General features: G+C 44.2%; 1 pseudogene; it reads left to right on the forward strand.

Annotated features, from left to right (window-relative positions):
- The first annotated feature begins 9,629 nt into the window (after positions 1-9,629).
- On the forward strand, positions 9,630-12,495 carry LOC133059682 (large ribosomal subunit protein uL18-like; annotated as a pseudogene).
- Positions 12,496-12,568: the final 73 nt, after the last annotated feature.

Consider the following 12,568-nt stretch of genomic DNA (forward strand, 5'->3'; position numbering starts at 1 on the left):
GGTGCTTCAGTGAATATTCAGGATTGTTTTCCTTTAGTATTGACTGTTTTGATCTCCTTGCTGTCCAAGGGACTCTCAGGAGTCTTCTCCAGCACAGTTCGAAAGCATGAATTCTTAGGCACTCACTCTTCTTTATCGCCCAACTCTGACATCCATACATGACTACGGGAAAAACCCTAACTTTAACTGTACAGACCTTTATCCACAAAGTGATGTCTCTTTTTTTTTAATATGTAGGTTTTTAACATGTAGGTTTTTTAATATGTAGGTTTTAATATCTAGGTTTGTCAGAGCTATCCTTCCAAGGAGCAGGCATCTTTTAATTTCATGGCTGCAGTCACCATCTGCAATAATTTTGGAATCCAGGGAAAAAACCGTCAGTTTTCACTCCAATCCCCCAAAAAAGGCAATACCAAAGAATGTTCAGACTACCATACAATTGTGCTCATTTCACATGCTAGCAAAGTAATGCTTAAAATCCTTCAAGCTGGGCTTCAACAGTATGTGAACCGAGAATTTTCAGATATATAAGCTGGATTTAGAAAAGGCAGAGAAACCAGAGATCAAATTCTGAACATTTGTTGGCTCCTGGAGAAAGCAAGGAAATTCCAGAAAAACATTGACTTCTGCTTCAGTGGCTACACTAAAACCTTTGACTGTGTGGATCAAAACCAACTGTAGAAAATTCTTAAAAAGAGATGGAAATAGCAAACCACCTTACCTGCCTCCTGAGAAACCTGAATGCAGGTCAAGAAGCAATAGTTAGAGCCAGACATGGAACAATGGACTGGTTCAAAATTGGGAAAGGAGTAGGTCAAGGCCATGTGTTGTCGCCTTGTTTATTTAACTTCCATGCAGAGTATATCATTCGAAATGCCAGTCTGGATGAAGCACAAGCTGGAATCATGATTGCTGGGAGAAATATCAATAACCTCAGATATGCAGATGACACCACTCTAATGGCAGAAAGTGAAGAGGAACTAAAGAGCTTCTTGATGAAGGTGATAGAGGAGAGCGAAAAAACTGGCTTAAAACTCAACAATCAAAAAACTAAGACCATGGCATCTTGTCCCGTTGCTTCATGGCAAATAGATGGGGAAACAATGGAAACAGTGACAGACTTTATTTTTTGGGCTCCGAAATCACTGCAGACAGTGACTGCAGCCATGAAATTAAAAGATGCTTGCTTGCTCCTTTAGTTTTGGACAAAAAGCGACGACAAGCCTAAACAGCATATTAAAAAGCAGAGACATCACTTTGCTGACAAAGCTGTGTGTAGCCAAAGCTATGGTTTTTCCAGTAGTCATGTATACAGATGTGAGAGTTGGACAATAAAGAAGACTGAGTGCCGAAGAATTGATGCTTTTGAACTGTGGTGCCAGAAAAGATTCTTGAGAGTCCATTGGACAGCAAGGAGATCAAACCAGTCAATCCTAAAGGAAATCAACCCTGAATACTCATGGGAAGGACTGATGCTAAAGCTGAAACTCCAATACCTTGGCCACCCGATGCAAAGAGCCAACTCATTGGAAAAGATCCTGATGCCGGCGAAGATTGAAGGCAGGAGGAGATGGGAACAACAGAGAATGAGATGGTTAGATGGCATCACTGATTCGATGGACATGCGTTTGAGCAAGCTCCAGGCGATGGTGAAGGACAGGGAAGCCTGGCGTGCTGCAGTCCGTGGGATCACAAAGATTCAGACATGACTTATCGACTGAACAACAACAGCAAAGAAAATAAAATCTGTCACTGCTTCCACTTTTTCCGCTTCTATTTGCCATGAAGTGATGGGACCAGATGTCATGATCCTCCTTTTCTGAATGTTGAATTTCAAGCCAACTTTTTCACTTTCCTCTTTAACCCTCATCAGGAGGCTCTTTTGTACCTATTTATTTTCTGTCATTAGAGTGGCATCATCTGCACATCTGAGGTTGTTGATATTTCTCCTGGCAATCTTGATGAATCTTGTGATTCATCCAGCCCAGCATTTTGCTTGATATACTCTGCATATGATGAGTTAAATAAGCAAGGTGACAGTATACAGTCTTGTCGTGCTTCTTTCCCAGTGTTTGAACTCTGAAGGGATGTGATCCATAGTTCAAAGTTGGAAAGGAATTCGACAAGGCTGTGATCCATGAAGGAGTGATGTACTGTAATTGTCACAAAACAACATTTATCCTGAGGTCCCATTAATAAAAATACTGTGCCGGGGTCCAGCCTCGGCAGGATCCAGGGGGTACCCTCAGGATGAACGGCATCGGCGAGAGAGAGAGAGAGAGAGAGAAGACACATGAGACCAGCCTTGATAGGGCCAAGTCTGTGTTTTACTTTTTGACAACCGGTTTTATACCCTTTCACAGAACGTTTTCAAGGTACAAGATGCTTACTCATGATTACACAGGGTTAGGATTACATCATTTTGTTTTTTAGGAAAAGCAGGATGTTTTTTGCTTTCTAATTCTATAGTAATTCTTAGCACATGATCTTCTGGCCTTGGGGCTATTAACATTTTATGCAGGTCAGGTGAATGTAAACCTATTTTCCATTTTTATGGTGACCTTAACTGAAAGGTAACAGTCTCATAGGGAAATAGTACAGAGTAGAATTATATTCTTGTTAATACAAAAATGAATCCTTCTGCAAAAGTTGTCAGTTGCGTTTATCTAAGAAGTTTACCCCATACTGACTCTGTGACTTTGGTGAGGCAGCTTCTGCCTAGCACTCCTGGCTGACAATTAACAACCATCTCATTGTTACCACACTAGGGCTAAGTCCTTATTTCTCTAGATCTTTAACTATATTGACAATGGTTTCTATAACACAACCTTAGCACATTAAAAGCAAAAACACAGCAAGCAAAACACAGCAAGTAAAACAGCAAGCAAATCTCAACCCAATAACCACCTATAGAATAATTTTTCTTATGTTTTCTAATAGGACTCCTTTGCCCCTTAAAAAGGCTCTATGTCTATTAGGGCTTTTATATAATCAGGTTCTTTATGCTATTTTATGATTAGGATATTATAAGCAATCATGCATATTAGTACCAAGGGCATAAATGCATTTGGCTAACAAACTACCAGCCAAGGAGTTTAAATTAAAACACTCCTTTCACCCTGGATAATCTCATAAAATACCACCACCTGGGAAACTTACTGATTAAAGTTCTAAATTGATTCTTATTTGGGAAGAGATCAGGGAAGGCCTTCTGCCTGTGTCACAGAAATTAGGGAGTAGTCCATTGAGGCAGGCATCAGAAAGATAGATATCATCTTTAAGGTGAGCACGGGGCGCAGCTTTTCCAAATCCCTGAAAACCTGATCTGCCTTGCCTGTCAGGCTTTCTCCTCGTGACCTTGTCATGGGTGGGATCTCATGAACTGGCCTTTTCGAAACCCCTGAAAACCTGATCGGCCTTGCCCATCAGGTTTTCTCTGTCATGGCCTTGTTAGGGGTAGGGTCTCATGTGTTGGCTCCTGGCAATACTGTGTCTAGAAATAGGGAGGTGCATTACACTGACGGTTCATTCAGCTGATACCTGTTGTGTGCCAGATACATGACACAATGTTTTGCATCTGGGAAACATCCTTGAAGTTAAAAAATTGCTGGCTTTGTGGAGCATGTACTGTGGTGAGAAGAGACAGACTATATGCAATGAACATAGTAAATAAGGAAAGTGTTCTGTTACTTCCCTGGTATTTCAGATGGTAAAGAATCTGCCTGCCAATGCAGGAGACACAGGAGATGCAATCCCTGGGTCAGGAAGATCCCCTGGAGAAGGAAATGGCAACCCATGCCAGTATTCTTGCCTGGAGAATGCTATGGACAGAAGAGACTGGCAGGCTACAGCCCATAGGGGCCAAAGAGTCGGAATTGACTGAGTGACTAACACTTTCACTTTCTGTTACAAAAGGACACATACAATGGAAAAGATGTGTTGGAGATGGTGATCTAGTATGTGAACAGAGAAGATGGTTGTTTTACTAGGGTGGCCAAGGTGGGCCTCACTTGGACGGTGATGTTGGTGGAAAGATTTGAAGGGCGTGAGGAATCATCCCCGAGGATGTCTGAGGAATCTTCTTTCCAGGCAGAGGGTATCTCCAGATAAATAGACCAGGGTAGGATCATGTCTGTATGTTCCTGTTAAAATGAGAAGGCCAGTATGGCTGGAGCAGAGATTAATTGAGATGAGGTCAGAGGTACAGCCAGACCTTGTAAGCCTGGAGTATATTGGAAAGATTTTGACTTTTGCTCTGAAGTGAGAAGGAAGTTATAGTTTTATTTAATATTTTTATTTTATTGGAGTATAGTTGATTTATAATGTGTTAGTTTCAGATGTACAGCAAAATGTTTCAGTTATGCATATACATATATTCATTCTTTTCTAGATTCTTTTCTCATATAGGTTATCAGAGAATATTGGGTGGAGTTCCCCGTACTATACAGTAGGTCCTTGTTGATTATCTGTCTTATATATAGTAGTATGTGTGTTCATCCCAAGCTCCTGATTTATCCCTCTTCCCTACCTTTGCGCTTTGGTAACCATAAGTTTGTTTTTCATATCTGTAAGTCTGTTCCTGTTTTATAAATGAGTTCTTTTGTATCTTTAAAAAAAAAATCGATTCCAGGGACTCCCCTGGTGGTCCAGTGGCTAAGACTCCACACTCCCAGTGCCAGGGGCCTGGAGTTCCACCCCAGGTCAAGGAACTAGAGCCCACATGCCACAACTAAAAAGAGCCATGTGCTGCATCTCAGACCCAGTGCAGCCAAATAAATAAATAAATAAAAATAGATTTCACTTATGGTTGATATTATATGGAATTTCTCTTTCTCTGTCTGATTTACTTCACTTAGAATGATAATCTTTAGGTCCATGCATGTTGCTGCCAATGGCATTATTTCATTCTTTTTTATGGCTGAGTAATATTCCACTGAACCTCTCCTTTACAAGGAACATTTGACTGCTGGGCTGAGAACAGAACTGGGAGGTGAGGAGTGAGTGAGTTCATGGGTAAGTGGTGGCAATTAGTACAGTGTCCAGGCTGGAGATGGCCATTGCTTCAACTGGGGTATGGACTATGGATGTAGTGGGAAGTGATTGTATTCTCTGCATGTTCTAAAGATGGACTTTGCAGCATTTCCTAAAGGGTTAAATCTGGGGTATGAGAAAGAGGAGTCAAGGGGACATGCTCAATTTTGGACTATGTAAGTAAAAAGATGGAATTCTCTCATCAGAGAGGGGGAAGACCAAGAAGCATATTTTTGGAGGGAGGGGACATTATGGGCATTTGGTTTAAGAAATGTTGAAGCTGAGATTTTCTTAGAAATACAAGCCAGGTAGTTGGATTGGCAGTTTGACAAATGAGTCTGGAGTTTAAGAGAAATGTCTGCGCTGGAGAAATAGATTTGGGTGACTGATGTTGAAGCTGAAACTCCAATATTTTGGCCACCTGGTGCAAAGAGCTGACTCATTTGAAAAGGCCCTGATGTTGGGAAAGATTGAAGGCAGGAGGAGAAGGGGATGACAAAGGATGAGATGGTTGGATGGCATCACCGACTCAATGCACATGAGTTTGGGTAAACTCCGGGAGTTGGTGATGGACAGGGAGGCCTGGCGTGCTACAGTTCATGGGGTTGCAAAGAGTCGGACACGACTGAGTGACTGAACTGAACTGAACCACATAATGATACTTAAAGCCTTGAGAACTGAGGAGGTCACCAAGAGAGGGAGTGATGGCTGTAGAAGTGGAAGGACTCCCCACCCAGCACTATGCAATTGGGTGAGATCACACACCTAAGCAGACTGCATGGTTCTGACACTGCATGTATAAGGCACACAGACCCAGGAGTCCTGATCTTGCTTTGTACAGGAAACCCCTGGACATCTTTGGTTTTTTTTTTTTAAGATTCAGAAAGTCTGGAGTAGGACATAGAGATTCTGGGTTTTAACAAGGTTGGTGCTGTTGCTGCTGGTCTTCAGATCACACTTTTAATAGAACGTACATAGACCAGGATTCCACGGTTGAAGAAGTTCTGCCTTGGTCTTGTCCTAATACTCTGAGAAGGTGGTTCTGGGAAGAGGCTGAGCATTTTGTAAGAAGCCCCACAAGCAATCCTGGTGCTCAGCCAGTTTGGGAACCACCAGGGTCCGTGACAGAGAGTGCCCAGAGAAGGGTCTTATCCACATTTACAAGTGTTCTGTTTTTTCTTCCTTCAGAAGGAAAAGGGAGTACCTCTATTGTCAGTTGTGAGGTGTGATGTTGAGAAATATTGTAGTTGTCTCTACCACGGGGTTTGGTCAGGTTGAAGCCTTAGACAGTGGTTCACAGTTCAATGTAATGAAATTCTTGCTCTCTGAAATTACTCTCCAGCTTGAGGTCTCACTTACTGTTGGAGAAGACACTGGGATCCAAAGTTGTTCTCACTTAGGCATAAACTACTATATATGTGTGTATATATGACATAGGGGCTTATAGGATTTGGGGGAAGGACACAGAGTCAGGCTTGAGGCTCCACAGGAACAGGATCCACCGTGTCCACCCCAGGCCAGGTCCCAGAAAGGAACATTGCCCCTGGGGGGGCACAGCCGTCGCTGCTCAGACAGTGAGCCCCTCATGCTGGACGTGGACCCCACGCTGAGGACGGCTATCACTGCGGCTCCTGACAACTGGTGGTGGTGTGACTCCCACTCTCGACACCCTTGTCAGATACATCCTGCACCACTGCAGCCTCTCTGTGTCACCTCATCCTGAGTAGAGTCTGACATGTGGTCACCTGAGTGGTGGGGCCTCAGCTTCATGTTGTGTCCTCTGGCAAGAATGTTTGGGGAAGAGGGTTTTCCTCTTTTATGGAGGAGGGTGGTCTCTGCCTCCTACCAAGACTCTTCCAGTGTGGAATTCTCCTAATCTAGGAATGTTCCTAATCAGGTGTGGAATTGGGGAGGAAGAGAAAAAGAATGTCAAATTTCAATTGTTAGAGCAAAGATCTGGGACTGGATCTGGACATGGTACGTTGTAGGCAGTTGGCTGAAAGAACAAGTGGCTAATAAATGACATCCAAGGTAGAGATTTGCTTGATTACTCAGGTTTTTCTCTTTTGTTTCGTTTCCTAGAGTATAGTTGATTTGCAATACTGTTTTACTGTCTGCTGTACAGAACAGTGAATCAGTTATGTGTATCCAGTCTTTTTTAGAGTGTTTGATTATTCATACTCTGAATTTCTTTGTGGGATGATGAAATTTTTCCTTCACCCAGCCCATGCTTAGACACCAACTGGTTGTCCTCTGTTGTTGTTGTTGTCGTTGCTATTGTTGTTCAGTTGCTCAGTTGTGTCTGAATCTTTGCCACCCCATGGGCTACAGCACACCAGGCTTCCCTGTCCATCACCAACTCCCAGAACTTGTTCAGACTCATGTCCACCAAGTCGGTGATGCCCTCCAACCATCTCATCCTCTCTTATCCCCTTCTCCTCTTGCTCTCAATCTTTTCCATCATTAGGATCTTTTCCAGTGAGTCAGCTCTTCGCATCAGATGGCCAAAGTATTGGAGCTTCAGCTTCAGCATCAGTGCTTCCAATGACTATACAGAGTTGCTGTCCTTTAGCATTGACTGGTTTGATCTCCTTGCTGTCTAAAGGACTCTCAAGAGTCTTCCTCAGCACCACAGTTTGAAAACATCAATTCTTTGGCCCTCAGTCTTCTTGATAGTTCAACTCTCACATCCATACATGATTACCAGAAAAACCAAGCTTTGACAATATGAACTTTGTCAGCAAAGTGATGTCTCTGCTTTTTAATTTCTGTCCTTTATTGTGCCCATCTTTGCATGAAATATTCCCTTGGCATCTCCAATTTTTATAATTCAGCTCAATTCTGACACAATCTACCTGGAATTACACCAGACCTCACAGGTTTAAGGGCTTATTCCCACAGACTGCCTTTACTTCACAGGCAAGTTGCAAGCATCGAGTTCCGTGTTACCTGCGCTTCTATCTGACTTGACTACAAAACTAGGGGTTCGCTCAAGTCTGATAATTTGGTGGAACAAGTCAAGGAACTCAAGGAAATGCTGTGCTTACTATTACAGTCTATAATAAATGATACAAGTGAGCAACCTGATAAAGAGGTACAGGTCGAGGTCTGGAGGGTCCTGAGGGCAGGAGCCTGTCACCATGGAGTTGAAAAGTGCCACTCTCCCAGCACGTGGACATGTTCACCAATCCAGAAGCTCTCTGAATTCCATCATTTTAGGGTTTTTCATGAAAGTTTCATGATGTAGGCATGATTGATTCAGTTCCTCAGTTCACAGGATTTTCCAGGCAAAAATACTGGAGTGGATTGCCATGCTCTCCTCCAGGGGATCTAACCCCCCAGAGATCAAACCCTTGTCTCCTGCATTACAGGCGGTTTTTTAACCGCTGAGCCCCGGGGGGTGTGGTCCCCTTTCCCTGGTGGTACAGTGGTTAACTCTCTGAGCTTCCAAGGCAGGGAGCGCAGTTCCATCCCTGGCCTGGGAAATAAGATCCCACATGCTAGGCAGCAAGGCCGAAAAAAACAAAAACAAAACCATGTTAGCCATCTACTTAAGTATTCAGAGGGAGATCAAATGGGTTAAAACCTTAATAAGTGACAGAAGTACATAAAGAATAAATTTAAGTTAGAAATTAAAATATATTTTAAAATTTATTTCCACTGTAGATTTTTCCACCGCTTTTTGTCTTCTCTCTACTTTTCTTCAACCCTTCTCCTCCCTGCCTTCCATTTCCCAGTCTTAACTTTACACCCGATCCCCTGCTCATTCAGGCCCCACAGTGAACACAGGTGACTCCATCCACCTCAGACAGGCCAGGTGAGGACAGGGGAGGGGGCACTCGGTGGGCAATTTGTAAGCTGTGCCTGGACCTGCTGTTACTGGGTTCTTCAGTGAAGTCGCTCCAGTCTTTAAAGGAAGTCACACCAAGTGTAAGTTATGTTTCCAGCGGAAGAAGGCAGAACCTTGGTGGGTATTTCCTGGATCCTTAGATACTGATTTTTATCCAGGCCGGCGGAGCCGATTCAAACCCAACGTTCAGAGATAGATCCTTTGCTTCCTGGGTGAAAGGGAGTCTGGAGGAAGGGTTTTTGGTTCTTAGAATCTAAGGGCGAGACCTGAGCGAGGGGTGCGGTTGGGGTGGCTGGAAGAATCATTTCCCTACTCACGAATCTCACAATCAACCCAGACCGTGTTTAAGTAAGTCGGATTCCAGATCCCCCTGGGAACTACCAGCTCGGAATTTCCGAGGACCAGGCAGGTGTTCATCTTCTCATCCGGCAGTTTGAGAACCAGAAATCTAACTGCAGGTCACTCTGCTCCCAACCTGCACAGAAGTTCCTTTATTCTACATTCATATCTGTGAACAACGTTCATTTCTTTCAGCCCAAGATCTGGGGGACAGGTGATTTCCAGCCCTTCCTCTGAACTCTGGCCCGGCAGAAAAAACTTCAGGGCTGCCCTGCGAAGCCCCACCCTGGGTTTCATGAGCATCCCAGTGGGTATATTTGGTTTTTCCTCCGGACCAGGCACTGGCGACCGAGGTCTGCGGAGAGAAAGACGTCGCTGTGTGGGTGAGTCCAGGAATACAAAGGGGAGCGTGGAGGGAGAAAATGTCTTTTATGGGCCAGAGCAGAACGGGCTGGGAGCGAGGTGGGAGAGACACCTCTGAGGGGTCTTGAGGTGGAGTGGAGAAGAGACCTTTGTGTCTTCGTACAAAGACAACCTGGGAGACTTGGTGGGTGAGGGGAGGCAGCCACATTTAGATCCTCGGGAGCACCCATTCCCCTGAGCCGTATACCACCAAGGCATCTTCCACAGCCAGAATGAGCAGGATTAGCTTTATCCTAATTCGTCATTCTAAAGGCTCTGCAACAAACCTAGCCTATTAGTGTGGAAGTGTTAGAAGCCTTTGGGGAGGGTAGGGGTGAGCTGAATGAGACATTTTGCTGAATTTGCACACCTAAGACCTCCTCTATGGGACTTCCCTGGCGGCTTAGTACACAGTGCTGTGGGTATGTGAACTCAGACAAGGTGGTTTTAGTCGCTAAGTCGTGTCCAACTTTTCTGACTCCACGGGCTGTAGCCTGCCACGCTCCTCTGTCCATGGGATTTTCCAGGCAAGAATACTGGAGTGGGTTGCCATTTCCTTCTCCAGGGGATCTTCCTGACCCAGAGATCGAACCTGAGCCTCCTGCATTGCAGGCAGATTTTTTTTGCCTATTGAGCCACCAGGGAAGCCTGAACTCAGACATATAGAGATGTTATTGAACAAATTTTGTCTGAAAAAAATAACAAACTTGATGAGTGGGGAAAAAACATGTTTATTACTTATTCATATAATTTTTAGTGTCCGGTGAAACTTGTAAGGTTGTGAAGAGGTTTTCCACATGAAAAATCTAGCAGATGAGTACATGTGACCCTAGTAAAATTTAAAGCATACAAGCGAAGGCAAACACAAGATTTGTCCAGGAACTTAAAATACTCGTTAAGCAAGTATTCAGGGATTTCCCTGATGGCCCAGTGGCTAGGAATCCGAGCTCTCGCTGCCAAGGGCCCAGGTTCTATCCTTGGTTGGGAAACTAAGATTCCATGAGTCGTGTGGCAAAAAAAAACACACAAAAAACATTTAAAAAAAAAAACCTAAGTATTCAGGTGCTGGTCCTGCCGCTCTGTGGCAAGCCGCGGAGTCGGGGTTCTGTTCCGCAGGATGGGGTTTGTTAAAGTTGTCAAGAACAAGGCCTCTTTCAAGAGACATCAAGTGAAATTCAGAAGACAACGAGAGGGCAAAACTGGCTACTATGCTTTGAAATGATCGGTAATCCAAGATGAAAATAAGCACAACACACCTAAATACAGAATGATCATTCGTATAACGAACAGAGATATCATTTGTCAGATTGCTTATGCCCGTGTAGAAGGAGATGTGATAGTTTGTGCAGCTTATGCTCATGAACTCCCAAAATATGGTGTGAAGGTTGGCCTGACAAATTATGCTGCAGCATATTGTACTGGCCTGCTGCTGGCCTGCAGGCTTCTTAATAGGTTTGGTATTGACAAAATTTATGAAGGCCAAGTCGAGGTGACTGGAGATGAATATAATGTGGAAAGCATTGATGGTCAACCTGGTGCCTTCACCTGTTACTTGGATGCAGGACTTGCCAGAACTACTGCTGGGAATAAAGTTTTTGGTGCCCTAAAGGGAACTGTCAATGGAGGCTTGTCTATCCCTCACAGTACCAAACAGTTCCCTGGTTATGACTCAGAAAGCAGAGAATTCAGTGCTGAGGTACACTGAAAGCACATCATGGGGCAGAATGTTGCAGATTACATGTGTTACTTGATTGAAGAAGATGAGGATGCTTACAAGAAACAGGTCTCTCAGTACATAAAGAACAACGTAACTCCAGACAGGATGGAGGAGATGTATAAGAAAACTCATGCTGCAGTACGAGAGAATCCAGTGTATGAGAAGCAGCTTAAGAAAGAAGTTAAAAAGAAGAGGTGGAACTGTCCCAAAATGTCACTTGCCCAGAAAAAAGATCGGGTAGCTCAGAAGAAGGCAAGCTTCCTTAGAGCTCAGGAATGGGCTGCCGAGAGTTAAAAGTTTTAAGTTGAGTCGCTCAGTTGTGTCCTACTCTTTGTGACCCCATGGACTGTAGCCTACCAGGCTCCTCTGTCCATGGGATTTTCCAGGCAAGAATAGTGGAGTGGGTTGCCATTTTCTTCTCCAGAGGATCTTCCCAACCCAAGGAGCGAACCTCGGTCTCCCACATTGTCGGCAGATGCTTTACCATCTGAGCCACCAATTTTCTATCAAGATTTTTCAGATACACACAATAATGAACTTATTGAACAAGAAAAACAAACAAACAAGTATTCAATGGGATAAGCACTCCTGGGGCCTGCCAGACTCCTCCATCCATGGCATTTTCCAGGCAAGAATACTGGAGTGGGTTGCCACCTTAAAGAGCAGGTTAGCACAGGGCCGCAACTTATCTGGGGAGAACTCGAGGGGAGTTACAGTCCCTTTACCCAGCAGGTTAACACCCTCACGTGCTAGTAGAATTTGTGGGTACCATTCCCATTCGGGATTCCCTGGTGGCTCAGATGGTAAACAGTCTGCCTGCAATGCAGGAGACCTAAGTTCAATTCCTGGGTGGGAAGGATCCCCTGGAGAAGGGAATGGCAACCCACTCCAGTATTCATGACTGGAAAATGCCATGGATGAAGGAGCCTGGCAGGCTACAGCCCATAGGGTCACAAAGAGTCAGATGCGACTGAGCGACTACACTTTAACCCCCATTTACCACCATGACAGTGGTCTCTAGGCCTACACTCTGATACATACTCCATGAAATGAACACAGGTCCTTTTACGTGATTTTCCAGCCTGTGATCATCCATCCTGATTAATGGAGACCTCACCACCTTCTGGTTTTGGAGATTGTTCTTCTTCATGAATATCTGTAGCTACTTCCTCTCCCTTCCACCTAGCCATGACCTTTGAGGTCATATATGAAGAGAATAAGCCTAATGT

Source organism: Dama dama, chromosome 7 (assembly GCF_033118175.1).
Source record: "Dama dama isolate Ldn47 chromosome 7, ASM3311817v1, whole genome shotgun sequence".
Taxonomy (NCBI): Eukaryota; Metazoa; Chordata; class Mammalia; order Artiodactyla; family Cervidae; genus Dama; species Dama dama.